The following is a 12,500-nucleotide window of genomic DNA, read 5'->3' as shown; positions in this document are numbered from 1 at the left end:
AGATTTTGGAAATAATAAGTATTAAGTTTTAGAAGTTATTTATTGGTTATATTAATGAGTTTTAAGTCTTCCGCATTATATTCTGTTTATTATGGTTGAAATGTTGGGGTTTAGATTGGTTGGTTCGCTCACATAGTAGGATAAGTGTGGGTGCCACTCGCGACTCGTTTTGGGTCGTGACAAACTTGCTATCAAAGCATTAGGTTCGTTGGTCTCATCACACAAGAACGAGTATAGTAGAGTCTTGAGGAACGGTAGGGGGACGCCTTTACTTTTCCTTGAGAGGCTATAAGACTTTAGGAAAATTTCATTCTTTCATTCTTTCGTGGTATTACTTGGATCCAATTGGTATCTAGGTGATACCAATTGGTATCTGACCAACTTCACTCTATTTCTTAGATGGTTAGAACTAGAGCAACAACTGCGCCAACACCAACACGGGCAAGACAAGATGCGTCTGAGCCAGCCACTGGGGCTGTAGCTCGAAGAGAAGCAGTGGCAAGAGGCCGTGGTAGAGGTCGCGGGAGGAAGTCCTCTAGAGGAAGAGGACAAGCACCTGGCCCATCTAGTACTAGGGCGGTGACTCCTCCACCGACTGAGGAAGTATTAAGAGAGGGTGAGGAAGGGGAGAATGAACAAGTGCAGAATGAGGAATTACCACCCCAACCTACCCCAGAGATGATTAATCAGGTTCTTGCTTATCTTAGCGGGTTATCTAATCAGGGCCAGACACCTCTAGTGTTTTCTGCACCAGCCCCTCAGGTTCCGGGAGTATAACATGCAGCTGCTGTGGCTCCCCGCATGGATGTCTCATTGGAAATAGGCACGTTTCCTCGGTTGACTACAGGGCCTATAATGACGAGTGATCAGCACGAACTTTTAATTAAGTTCTTGAAATTGAAACCTCCAATCTTCAAGGGTGCTGAATCTGAGGATGCCTATGATTTTCTGGTTGATTGTCATGAGTTGCTACATAAGATGGGCATAGTGGAACGATTCGGTGTTGAGTTCATAACCTATCAGTTTCAGGGAAATGCCAAAATGTGGTGGCGATTGTATGTTGAGTGTCAACCACCACAGGCGCCACCTATGACTTGGGCATCATTCTCTAGATTGTTTATGGAGAAGTATATACCCCGGACTTTGAGGGATAGGAGGAGAGATGAGTTCCTGAGCCTAGAGCAAGGCAGGATATCGGTTACTGCGTGTGATGCTAAGTTTCGTGCATTATCCAGGTATGCCACCCAGCTTTGCTTCACTCCACAAGAGCGTATTCACCATTTTGTGACGGAATTGAGGTCAGATTTGCAGATTCCAGCCTTACAGGTAGCTACTGCAGCAAAGTCCTTTCAGGAAGTGGTAGACTTCGTGATAGAGGTGGAGGGAGTGAAGTCAGATGACTTCACCATGGCATCAACTACTAAGATGTTTCGTAAGGGAGGTGAGTTTAATGGTTCTTACTCCAGAGGGCAGGGTTCAGGAGGTTACCCAACCCGACCTGTTCAGTCTTCACTACAGGCTGTAGCAGGGGGTCCACCGCAGACAGGTCAATATTTCTCTAAGTTTGGAGGTTACCCCCAGACTTCGTCATTCTCACAGAGACCTATGCTTGAATCCAGAGAGTGTTATGGATGTGGGGAGACTGGACATATTAGGAGGTATTGTCCAAAATAGAGTTACAGGCCCCCAATAGTCAAAGGTAGAGGTGGTCATGGAAGAGGCTATCATTCTGGAGGACGTGGTGGCCGAGGTAATGGTGGTCACCAAAACGGCCGGGGTGACGGCAAACTGGAACTACTGCAGTGCAACATGGTAGGGGCAACAGGAAGACAGGTGATAGGGCCCATTGTTATGCTTTCCTTGGGAGGTCTGAAGCGGAGACATCAGATGCTGTTATCACAAGTAATCTTTTGGTTTGTGATTGCATGGCTTCTGTATTATTTGATCCTGGATCCACATTTTCATATGTATCTTCCTCATTTGCTACTGGTCTTAATTTACATTGTGAATTGCTTGACATGCCTATTCGTGTTTCTACTCTGGTGGGTGAGTCTGTCATAGTTGAAAAGGTGTATAGGTCTTGTCTTGTGACTTTTATGGGGAGCAATACACATGTGGACTTGGTTATCTTGGAAATGGTTGATTTCGATGTAATTATGGGTATGACTTGGCTTTCTCCAAACTTTGTAATCTTAGATTTTAATGCCAAAACTGTGACATTGGCCAAGCCTGGGACAGATCCGCTAGTGTGGGAGGGTTACTATGCTTCCACCCCAGTTCATATCATCTCCTTTCTTCGTGCTAAGAGAATGGTTAGTAAGGGTTGTTTAGACTTCTTGGCACATCTCAGGGATGATACTACCCAAGTACCTTTGATTGAGTCTGTTTCGATAGTCCGTGAGTTTCTGGATGTGTTTCCTGCAGACCTTTCTGTTATGCCACCGGATAGAGATACTGACTTTTGCATTGATCTGGAGCTGGGTACTCGCTCCATTTCCATACCCCCTTATAGAATCGCTCCCGCTGAGTTAAGGGGGTTAAAGGCCCAACTTCAAGAGTTGTTAGGTAAAGGCTTCATTAGACCAAGCACTTCCCCTTGGGGTGCTCCGGTTTTATTTGTAAAGAAGAAGGATGGGAGTTTTCGGATATGCATAGACTACATGCAACTAAATAAAGTAACTGTTAAGAACAAGTATCCTCTTCCTCGCATTGATGATTTGTTCGATCAGTTACAAGGTGCTTGTACCTTCTCAAAAATAGACTTGAGATCTGGTTATCATTAATTGAAAATACGGGCAGCAATTTGCCAAAGACTGCTTTTCATACATGGTATGGGCATTATGAGTTCTTAGTAATGTCTTTTGGGCTTACAAATGCCCCTGCTGTGTTCATGAGCTTGATAAACGAGATTTTTAAGCTCTATCTGGATCTCTTTATAATTATTTTCATTAATGATATACTGGTATACTAAAAGAGCAGGAAAGAACATGAGGAGCACTTGAGAATTGTATTGGAAATGTTGAGGGAGAAAAAGCTTTATGCCAAATTCTCCAAGTGTGAGTATAGGCTAGATTCAGTGTCCTTCTTGGGGCATGTTGTTTCTAAGGATGGAGTGATGGTGGATCCTTCTAAGATCGAAGAAGTGAAGAGTTGAGTAAGACCTACTAATGTTACAGAAGTAAGGAGTTTTGTTGGTTTAGCTAGCTACTACCGTCGATTTGTCAAGGGGTTTTCTTCCGTTGCTTTCCAACTGACAAATTTGACTAAGCAGAGTGTTCCATTTGTGTGGTCGGACGAATGTGAAGAAAGCTTGTAGAAACTCAAGACCTTGTTGACTACTGCACCGATTCTTACCCTGCCAGTGGAAGGTAAGAATTTCATTATTTATTGTGATGCATGCTATTCTGGTTTGAATGAAGTGCTAATGCAAGAGAAGAATGTAATTGCTTATGCTTCGAGGTAATTAAAGGTGCACGAACGTAATTATCTGACCCATTATTTCGAGTTAGCTGCGGTAGTGTTTGCATTAAGGCAATGGAGACAGTATCTATATGGGGTTAAGTGTGAAGTCTGTCCGGATCATCGTAGTTTACAGTATGTCTTTACTCAGAAAGATTTGAATTTAAGACAAAGGAGGTGGATGGAACTACTGAAGGACTATGATATCACTATCTTGTATCATCCGGGAAAAGCTAATGGTGTGGCAGATGCTTTAAGTAGAAAGGCAGGGAGCATGGGAAGTCTAGCTCACTTGCAGGTTTCCAGACGCCCATTGGCTAGAGAAGTTCAAACTCTGGCTAATGACTTTATGAGGCTATAAGTAAATGAGAAGGGAGGATTTTTGGCCTGTGTGGAGGCAAGATCTTCCTTTCTTGACAAGATTAAGGGAAAGTAGTTTACTGATGAGAAACTGATCCGTATCCCAGATAAGGTGTTGCGAGGAGAGGCTAAAGAAGCAAGAATCGATGAGGAAGGTGTTTTGAGAATTAAGGGAAGGGTATGTGTACCCTGCGTCGATGATGTGATTCACACTATTCTTACAGAGGCTCATAGTTCAAGGTATTATATACATCCTGGGTTGAGTGTGTTGCTCAATGCACGAATTGTCAGCAGGTAAAGTATGAACACCAGAGGCCTGGAGGGACACTTCAGAGAATGCCCATTCCTGAATGGAAGTGGGAGAGAATTGCAATGGACTTCGTGGTTGGTCTTCCAAAGACAATGGGTAAGTGTGACTTCATTTGGGTAATTGTTGACAGATTAACTAAGTCTGCTCATTTCATTCCGATCAAGGTGACTTACAATGCAGAGAAGTTAGCCAAACTTTACATCTCAGAAATTGTTCGATTGCATGGAGTTCCACTTTTCATCGTATCAGATAGAGGTACGCAGTTTACTTCTATGTTTTGGAAAACATTGCATGCCGAATTAGGTACTAGGTTGGATCTTAGTACTGCATTTCACCCTCAGACCTATGGTCAGTTTGAGCGAACGATTCAGGTTTTGGAGGATATGCTTCGTACATGTGAGATAGAATTTGGTGGTCATTGGGATAACTTCTTACCCTTAGCAGAGTTCTCATACAACAATAGCTATCACTCAAGTATTGATATGGCCCCATTTGAGGCACTGTATTGGAGAAGATGTAGATCTCCCATTGGCTGGTTTGATGCATTTGAGGTTAGACCTTGGAGTACTGACCTTCTGAGGGAGTCGTTAGATAAAGTGAAATGCATTCAAGAAAAACTTCTAGCCGCTCAAAGTAGGCAGAAAGAATATGCAGATCGAAAGGTTAGAGACTTGGAGTTTATGGAGGGTGAGCAAGTCTTGCTGAAGGTTTCGCCCATGAAAGGGGTGATACGATTTGGTAAGCGAGGTAAGCTTAGTCCGAGGTATATCGGTCCATTTGAAGTTCTGAAGCGCATGGGGGTGGTAACTTATGAATTGGCATTACCTCCAGGACTCTCAGGAATGCACCCGGTATTTCATATGTCTTTGCTGAAAAGATACCATGGGGATGGAAACTACATTATCCGTTGGGATTCAGTTCTCCTTGATGAGAATTTGTCTTATGAGGAGGAGCCTGTTGCTATTTTAGATAGAAAATTCCACAAGTTGAGGTGAAGGGAGATTGCATCCATCAAGGTTCAATGGAAGAATCGGCCAGTTGAAGAGTCCACTTGGGAGAAGGAGGCTGATATGCAAGAAAAATATCCACATCTCTTTACAGACTCAGGTACTCTTTCTCGCCCTTGTTTTGCTTCCTGTGATCGTTCGAGGACGAACGATGGGTAAATTGGTATCTATTGCAATGACCAGTTTAGTCATTTTGAGCAGTAGAGTTTATTTCCGGTAGTAACTGTCTGGGTCTACGGATCCCACGACGGACCGTCATGGGCACGACGAGCCGTCGAGAGGGTCTCGTTCCAAAACACTTAGATTCTAAAAATTTGGGTACTGAGATCGACTCTCTGAACTTCGTAACGGAATGTCAAGACGGACCGTCAAATCTTTCCCCAGAATTGAGTCTCTGAACTCTGTGATGACTCTGCAGGACGGACCGTCGCAGGCACGACGAGCCGTCACGAGTGGCGTAATTACACGTGGGTTGGATTTTTGCTAAAGTTTTTAAGGGGCGTTTTGGACTATTTATGACAATCTATATAAAATTAGGGGATAAGTTTAATAATTTAATTACTTGTGGGTTAAAGGAGATAACCTTGAAATAAATAGTGGGTTACTTCTATCATCTTTTATACTTAATTATATGATAATTAGGGTAAAAGAAAAAGAGTTTGAATAAGGAAAAATCAGAAAAAAAAAAGAAAGAACCAGCGAGAGAAAGAGAAGAATGCAGCTTTGGGAAAGAAGATTGCTTGATCATGATTCTTCGGTGGAGGTAGGTTATGGCTTATGCTATCTCATAGTAAACTCTAAATAGCGATTGATATGTATTGGGTAGTATTGTAAAGTCTTCTATATTCTTAATTGTGTGGTTGCATGATGTTAATATATAATTGTGATGAATTAGCATGATGAGGCTGTTGAATCTTAAACCCTAAAACCTCTCTATTAATGATGATGCCTTTATTTAAAGAAGGCTTGACGAACTAAAAGAATGAGGTTAATGGATCGGGTGTCACGAACCGACACGTAGAATTAGGGGATCAGAGTGTCACGTTCCGACACCAGGATAGTAGGGGATCGGAGTGTCACGTTCCGACACTAGGATAGTAGGGGATCGGAGTGTCACGTACCGACACTAGGATAGTAGGGGATCGGAGTGTCACGTTCCGACACTAGGATAGTAAGGGATCGGAGTGTCGCGTTCCAACACCAGGATAGTAGAGGATTGGAGTGTCACATTTCGACACATAGTAGTAGGGGATCGGAGTGTCACGTTCCGACACAAAAAGAACAAAGAGAATGAATCTTGAATTATGCTAATATACTCAGGTTTGAAGAATCTAATTCCTAAGTGAGTATGGTGTAGAGGCTGGAGTCCTCATGGGTACGCTTGGTGTTGTTATCAATGATCCTTGTACTTGTTGTTGTCATCTGTTAACTATTATGGTTGATTTTATACTATTGTTTAATATATATTGATTTCTATTTTGAGTTGGCCGATGATATCTACTCAGTACTTGTGCCTTGTACTGACCCCTACTTGTATGTTTCTTTCTTTGTTATTTGTGGAGTGCAGCAAATGTACAATTGACTTCAACTCAACTGCAACTCTAGCCAGTCTCCAGCAGATCACAATTCAGGGAGAGCTACTATTCCTAGCTCGTGCTGGATTCTCTCCTTCACATCTTGATGTCTTGAAGTTCGGACATGGACATTCTTTTACTTATTTTAGTTTCGTAGATACTCTTAAATTTAGTAATTTGAGGATAGATATTCTTGTGGTAATGACTTCCAGATTTTGGAAATAATAAGTATTGAGTTTTAGAAGTTATTTATTGGTTATATTAATCAGTTTTAAGTCTTCCGCATTATATTCTGTTTATTATGGTTGAAATGTTGGGGTTTAGATTGGTTGGTTCGCTCACATAGTAGGATAAGTGTGGGTGCCACTCGCGACTCGTTTTGGGTCGTGACAAACTTGCTATCAAAGCATTAGGTTCGTTGGTCTCATCCCAGAAGAACGAGTATAGTAGAGTCTTGAGGAACGGTAGGGGGACGCCTTTACTTTTCCTTGAGAGGCTATAAGACTTTAGGAAAATTTCATTCTTTCATTCTTTCGTGGTATTACTTGGATCCAATTGGTATCTAGGTGATACCAATTGGTATCTGACCAACTTCACTCTATTTCTTAGATGGTTAGAACTAGAGCAACAACTGCGCCAACACCAACACGGGCAAGACAAGATGCGTCTGAGCCAGCCACTGGGGCTGTAGCTCGAAGAGAAGCAGTGGCAAGAGGCCGTGGTAGAGGTCGCGGGAGGAAGTCCTCTAGAGGAAGAGGACAAGCACCTGGCCCATCTAGTACTAGGGCGGTGACTCCTCCACCGACTGAGGAAGTATTAAGAGAGGGTGAGGAAGGGGAGAAAGAACAAGTGCAGAATGAGGAATTACCACCCCAACCTACCCCAGAGATGATTAATCAGGTTCTTGCTTATCTTAGCGGGTTATCTAATCAGGGCCAGACACCTCCAGTGTTTTCTGCACCAGCCCCTCAGGTTCCGGGAGTATAACATGCAGCTGGTGTGGCTCCCCGCATGGATGTCTCATTGGAAATAGGCACGTTTCCTCGGTTGACTACAGGGCCTATAATGACGAGTGATCAGCACGAACTTTTAATTAAGTTCTTGAAATTGAAACCTCCAATCTTCAAGGGTGCTGAATCTGAGGATGCCTATGATTTTCTGGTTGATTGTCATGAGTTGCTACATAAGATGGGCATAGTGGAACGATTCGGTGTTGAGTTCATAACCTATCAGTTTCAGGGAAATGCCAAAATGTGGTGGCGATTGTATGTTGAGTGTCAACCACCACAGGCGCCACCTATGACTTGGGCATCATTCTCTAGATTGTTTATGGAGAAGTATATACCCCGGACTTTGAGGGATAGGAGGAGAGATGAGTTCCTGAGCCTAGAGCAAGGCAGGATATCGGTTACTGCGTGTGATGCTAAGTTTCGTGCATTATCCAGGTATGCCACCCAGCTTTGCTTCACTCCACAAGAGCGTATTCACCATTTTGTGACGGAATTGAGGTCAGATTTGCAGATTCCAGCCTTACAGGTAGCTACTGCAGCAAAGTCCTTTCAGGAAGTGGTAGACTTCGTGATAGAGGTGGAGGGAGTGAAGTCAGATGACTTCACCATGGCATCAACTACTAAGATGTTTCGTAAGGGAGGTGAGTTTAATAGTTCTTACTCCAGAGGGCAGGGTTCAGGAGGTTACCCAACCCGACCTGTTCAGTCTTCACTACAGGCTGTAGCAGGGGGTCCACCGCAGACAGGTCAATATTTCTCTAAGTTTGGAGGTTACCCCCAGACTTCGTCATTCTCACAGAGACCTATGCTTGAATCCAGAGAGTGTTATGGATGTGGGGAGACTTGACATATTAGGAGGTATTGTCCAAAATAGAGTTACAGGCCCCCAATAGTCAAAGGTAGAGGTGGTCATGGAAGAGGCTATCATTCTGGAGGACGTGGTGGCCGATGTAATGGTGGTCACCAAAACGGCCGGGGTGACGGCAAACTGGAACTACTGCAGTGCAACATGGTAGGGGCAACAGGAAGAAAGGTGATAGGGCCCATTGTTATGCTTTCCTTGGGAGGTCTGAAGCGGAGACATCAGATGCTGTTATCACAAGTAATCTTTTGGTTTGTGATTGCATGGCTTCTGTATTATTTGATCCTGGATCCACATTTTCATATGTATCTTCCTCATTTGCTACTGGTCTTAATTTACATTGTGAATTGCTTGACATGCCTATTCGTGTTTCTACTCTGGTGGGTGAGTCTGTCATAGTTGAAAAGGTGTATAGGTCTTGTCTTGTGACTTTTATGGGGAGCAATACACATGTGGACTTGGTTATCTTGGAAATGGTTGATTTCGATGTAATTATGGGTATGACTTGGCTTTCTCCAAACTTTGTAATCTTAGATTTTAATGCCAAAACTGTGACATTGGCCAAGCCTGGGACAGATCCGCTAGTGTGGGAGGGTTACTATGCTTCCACCCCAGTTCATATCATCTCCTTTCTTCGTGCTAAGAGAATGGTTAGTAAGGGTTGTTTAGACTTCTTGGCACATCTCAGGGATGATACTACCCAAGTACCTTTGATTGAGTCTGTTTCGATAGTCCGTGAGTTTCTGGATGTGTTTCCTGCAGACCTTTCTGTTATGCCACCGGATAGAGATACTGACTTTTGCATTGATCTGGAGCTGGGTACTCGCTCCATTTCCATACCCCCTTATAGAATCGCTCCCGCTGAGTTAAGGGGGTTAAAGGCCCAACTTCAAGAGTTGTTAGGTAAAGGCTTCATTAGACCAAGCACTTCCCCTTGGGGTGCTCCGGTTTTATTTGTAAAGAAGAAGGATGGGAGTTTTCGGATATGCATAGACTACAGGCAACTAAATAAAGTAACTGTTAAGAACAAGTATCCTCTTCCTCGCATTGATGATTTGTTCGATCAGTTACAAGGTGCTTGTACCTTCTCAAAAATAGACTTGAGATCTGGTTATCATTAATTGAAAATACGGGCAGCAATTTGCCAAAGACTGCTTTTCATACATGGTATGGGCATTACGAGTTCTTAGTAATGTCTTTTGGGCTTACAAATGCCCCTGCTGCGTTCATGAGCTTGATAAACGAGATTTTTAAGCTCTATCTGGATCTCTTTATAATAATTTTCATTGATGATATACTGGTATACTAAAAGAGCAGGAAAGAACATGAGGAGCACTTGAGAATTGTATTGGAAATGTTGAGGGAGAAAAAGCTTTATGCCAAATTCTCCAAGTGTGAGTATAGGCTAGATTCAGTGTCCTTCTAGGGGCATGTGGTTTCTAAGGATGGAGTGATGGTGGATCCTTCTAAGATCGAAGAAGTGAAGAGTTGAGTAAGACCTACTAATGTTACAGAAGTAAGGAGTTTTGTTGGTTTAGCTAGCTACTACCGTCGATTTGTCAAGGGGTTTTCTTCCGTTGCTTTCCAACTGACAAATTTGACTAAGCAGAGTGTTCCATTTGTGTGGTCGGACGAATGTGAAGAAAGCTTGTAGAAACTCAAGACCTTGTTGACTACTGCACCGATTCTTACCCTGCCAGTGGAAGGTAAGAATTTCATTATTTATTGTGATGCATGCTATTCTGGTTTGAATGAAGTGCTAATGCAAGAGAAGAATGTAATTGCTTATGCTTCGAGGTAATTAAAGGTGCACGAACGTAATTATCTGACCCATTATTTGGAGTTAGCTGCGGTAGTGTTTGCATTAAGGCAATGGAGACAGTATCTATATGGGGTTAAGTGTGAAGTCTGTCCGGATCATCGTAGTTTACAGTATGTCTTTACTCAGAAAGATTTGAATTTAAGACAAAGGAGGTGGATGGAACTACTGAAGGACTATGATATCACTATCTTGTATCATCCGGGAAAAGCTAATGGTGTGGCAGATGCTTTAAGTAGAAAGGCAGGGAGCATGGGAAGTCTAGCTCACTTGCAGGTTTGCAGACGCCCATTGGCTAGAGAAGTTCAAACTCTGGCTAATGACTTTATGAGGCTATAAGTAAATGAGAAGGGAGGATTTTTGGCCTGTGTGGAGGCAAGATCTTCCTTTCTTGACAAGATTAAGGGAAAGTAGTTTACTGATGAGAAACTGATCCGTATCCCAGATAAGGTGTTGCGAGGAGAGGCTAAAGAAGCAAGAATCGATGAGGAAGGTGTTTTGAGAATTAAGGGAAGGGTATGTGTACCATGCGTCGATGATGTGATTCACACTATTCTTACAAAGGCTCATAGTTCAAGGTATTATATACATCCTGGGTTGAGTGTGTTGCTCAATGCACGAATTGTCAGCAGGTAAAGTATGAACACCAGAGGCCTGGAGGGACACTTCAGAGAATGCCCATTCCTGAATGGAAGTGGGAGAGAATTGCAATGGACTTCGTGGTTGGTCTTCCAAAGACAATGGGTAAGTGTGACTTCATTTGGGTAATTGTTGACAGATTAACTAAGTCTGCTCATTTCATTCCGGTCAAGGTGACTTACAATGCAGAGAAGTTAGCCAAACTTTACATCTCAGAAATTGTTCGATTGCATGGAGTTCCACTTTTCATCGTATCAGATAGAGGTACGCAGTTTACTTCTATGTTTTGGAAAACATTGCATGCTGAATTAGGTACTAGGTTGGATCTTAGTACTGCATTTCACCCTCAGACCGATGGTCAGTTTGAGCGAACGATTCAGGTTTTGGAGGATATGCTTCGTACATGTGAGATAGAATTTGGTGGTCATTGGGATAACTTCTTACCCTTAGCAGAGTTCTCATACAACAATAGCTATCACTCAAGTATTGATATGGCCCCATTTGAGGCACTGTATTGGAGAAGATGTAGATCTCCCATTGGCTGGTTTGATGCATTTGAGGTTAGACCTTGGAGTACTGACCTTCTGAGGGAGTCGTTAGATAAAGTGAAATGCATTCAGGAAAAACTTCTAGCCGCTCAAAGTAGGCAGAAAGAATATGCAGATCGAAAGGTTAGAGACTTGGAGTTTATGGAGGGTGAGCCAGTCTTGCTAAAGGTTTTGCCCATGAAAGGGGTGATACGATTTGGTAAGCGAGGTAAGCTTAGTCCGAGGTATATCGGTCCATTTGAAGTTCTGAAGCGCATGGGGGTGGTAACTTATGAATTGGCATTACCTCCAGGACTCTCAGGAATGCACCCGGTATTTCATATGTCTTTGCTGAAAAGATACCATGGGGATGGAAACTACATTATCCGTTGGGATTCAGTTCTCCTTGATGAGAATTTGTCTTATGAGGAGGAGCCTGTTGCTATTTTAGATAGAAAAGTCCACAAGTTGAGGTGAAGGGAGATTGCATCCATCAAGGTTCAATGGAAGAATCGGCCAGTTGAAGAGTCCACTTGGGAGAAGGAGGCTGATATGCAAGAAAAATATCCACATCTCTTTACAGACTCAGGTACTCTTTCTCGCCCTTGTTTTGCTTCCTGTGATCGTTCGAGGACGAACGATGGGTAAATTGGTATCTATTGCAATGACCAGTTTAGTCATTTTGAGCAGTAGAGTTTATTTCCGGTAGTAACTGTCTGGGTCTACGGATCCCACGACGGACCGTCATAGGCACGACGAGCCGTCGAGAGGGTCTCGTTCCAAAACACTTAGATTCTAAAAATTTGGGTACTAAGATCGACTCTCTGAACTTCGTAACGGAATGTCAGGACGGACCGTCAAATCTTTCCCCAGAATTGAGTCTCTGAACTCTGTGATGACTCTGAAGGACGGACCGTCGCAGGCACGACGAGC

This window comes from Solanum lycopersicum, chromosome 4, assembly GCF_036512215.1.
Source record: "Solanum lycopersicum chromosome 4, SLM_r2.1".
NCBI lineage: Eukaryota > Viridiplantae > Streptophyta > Magnoliopsida > Solanales > Solanaceae > Solanum > Solanum lycopersicum.
Note: the sequence above shows the minus strand (reverse complement) of the source record.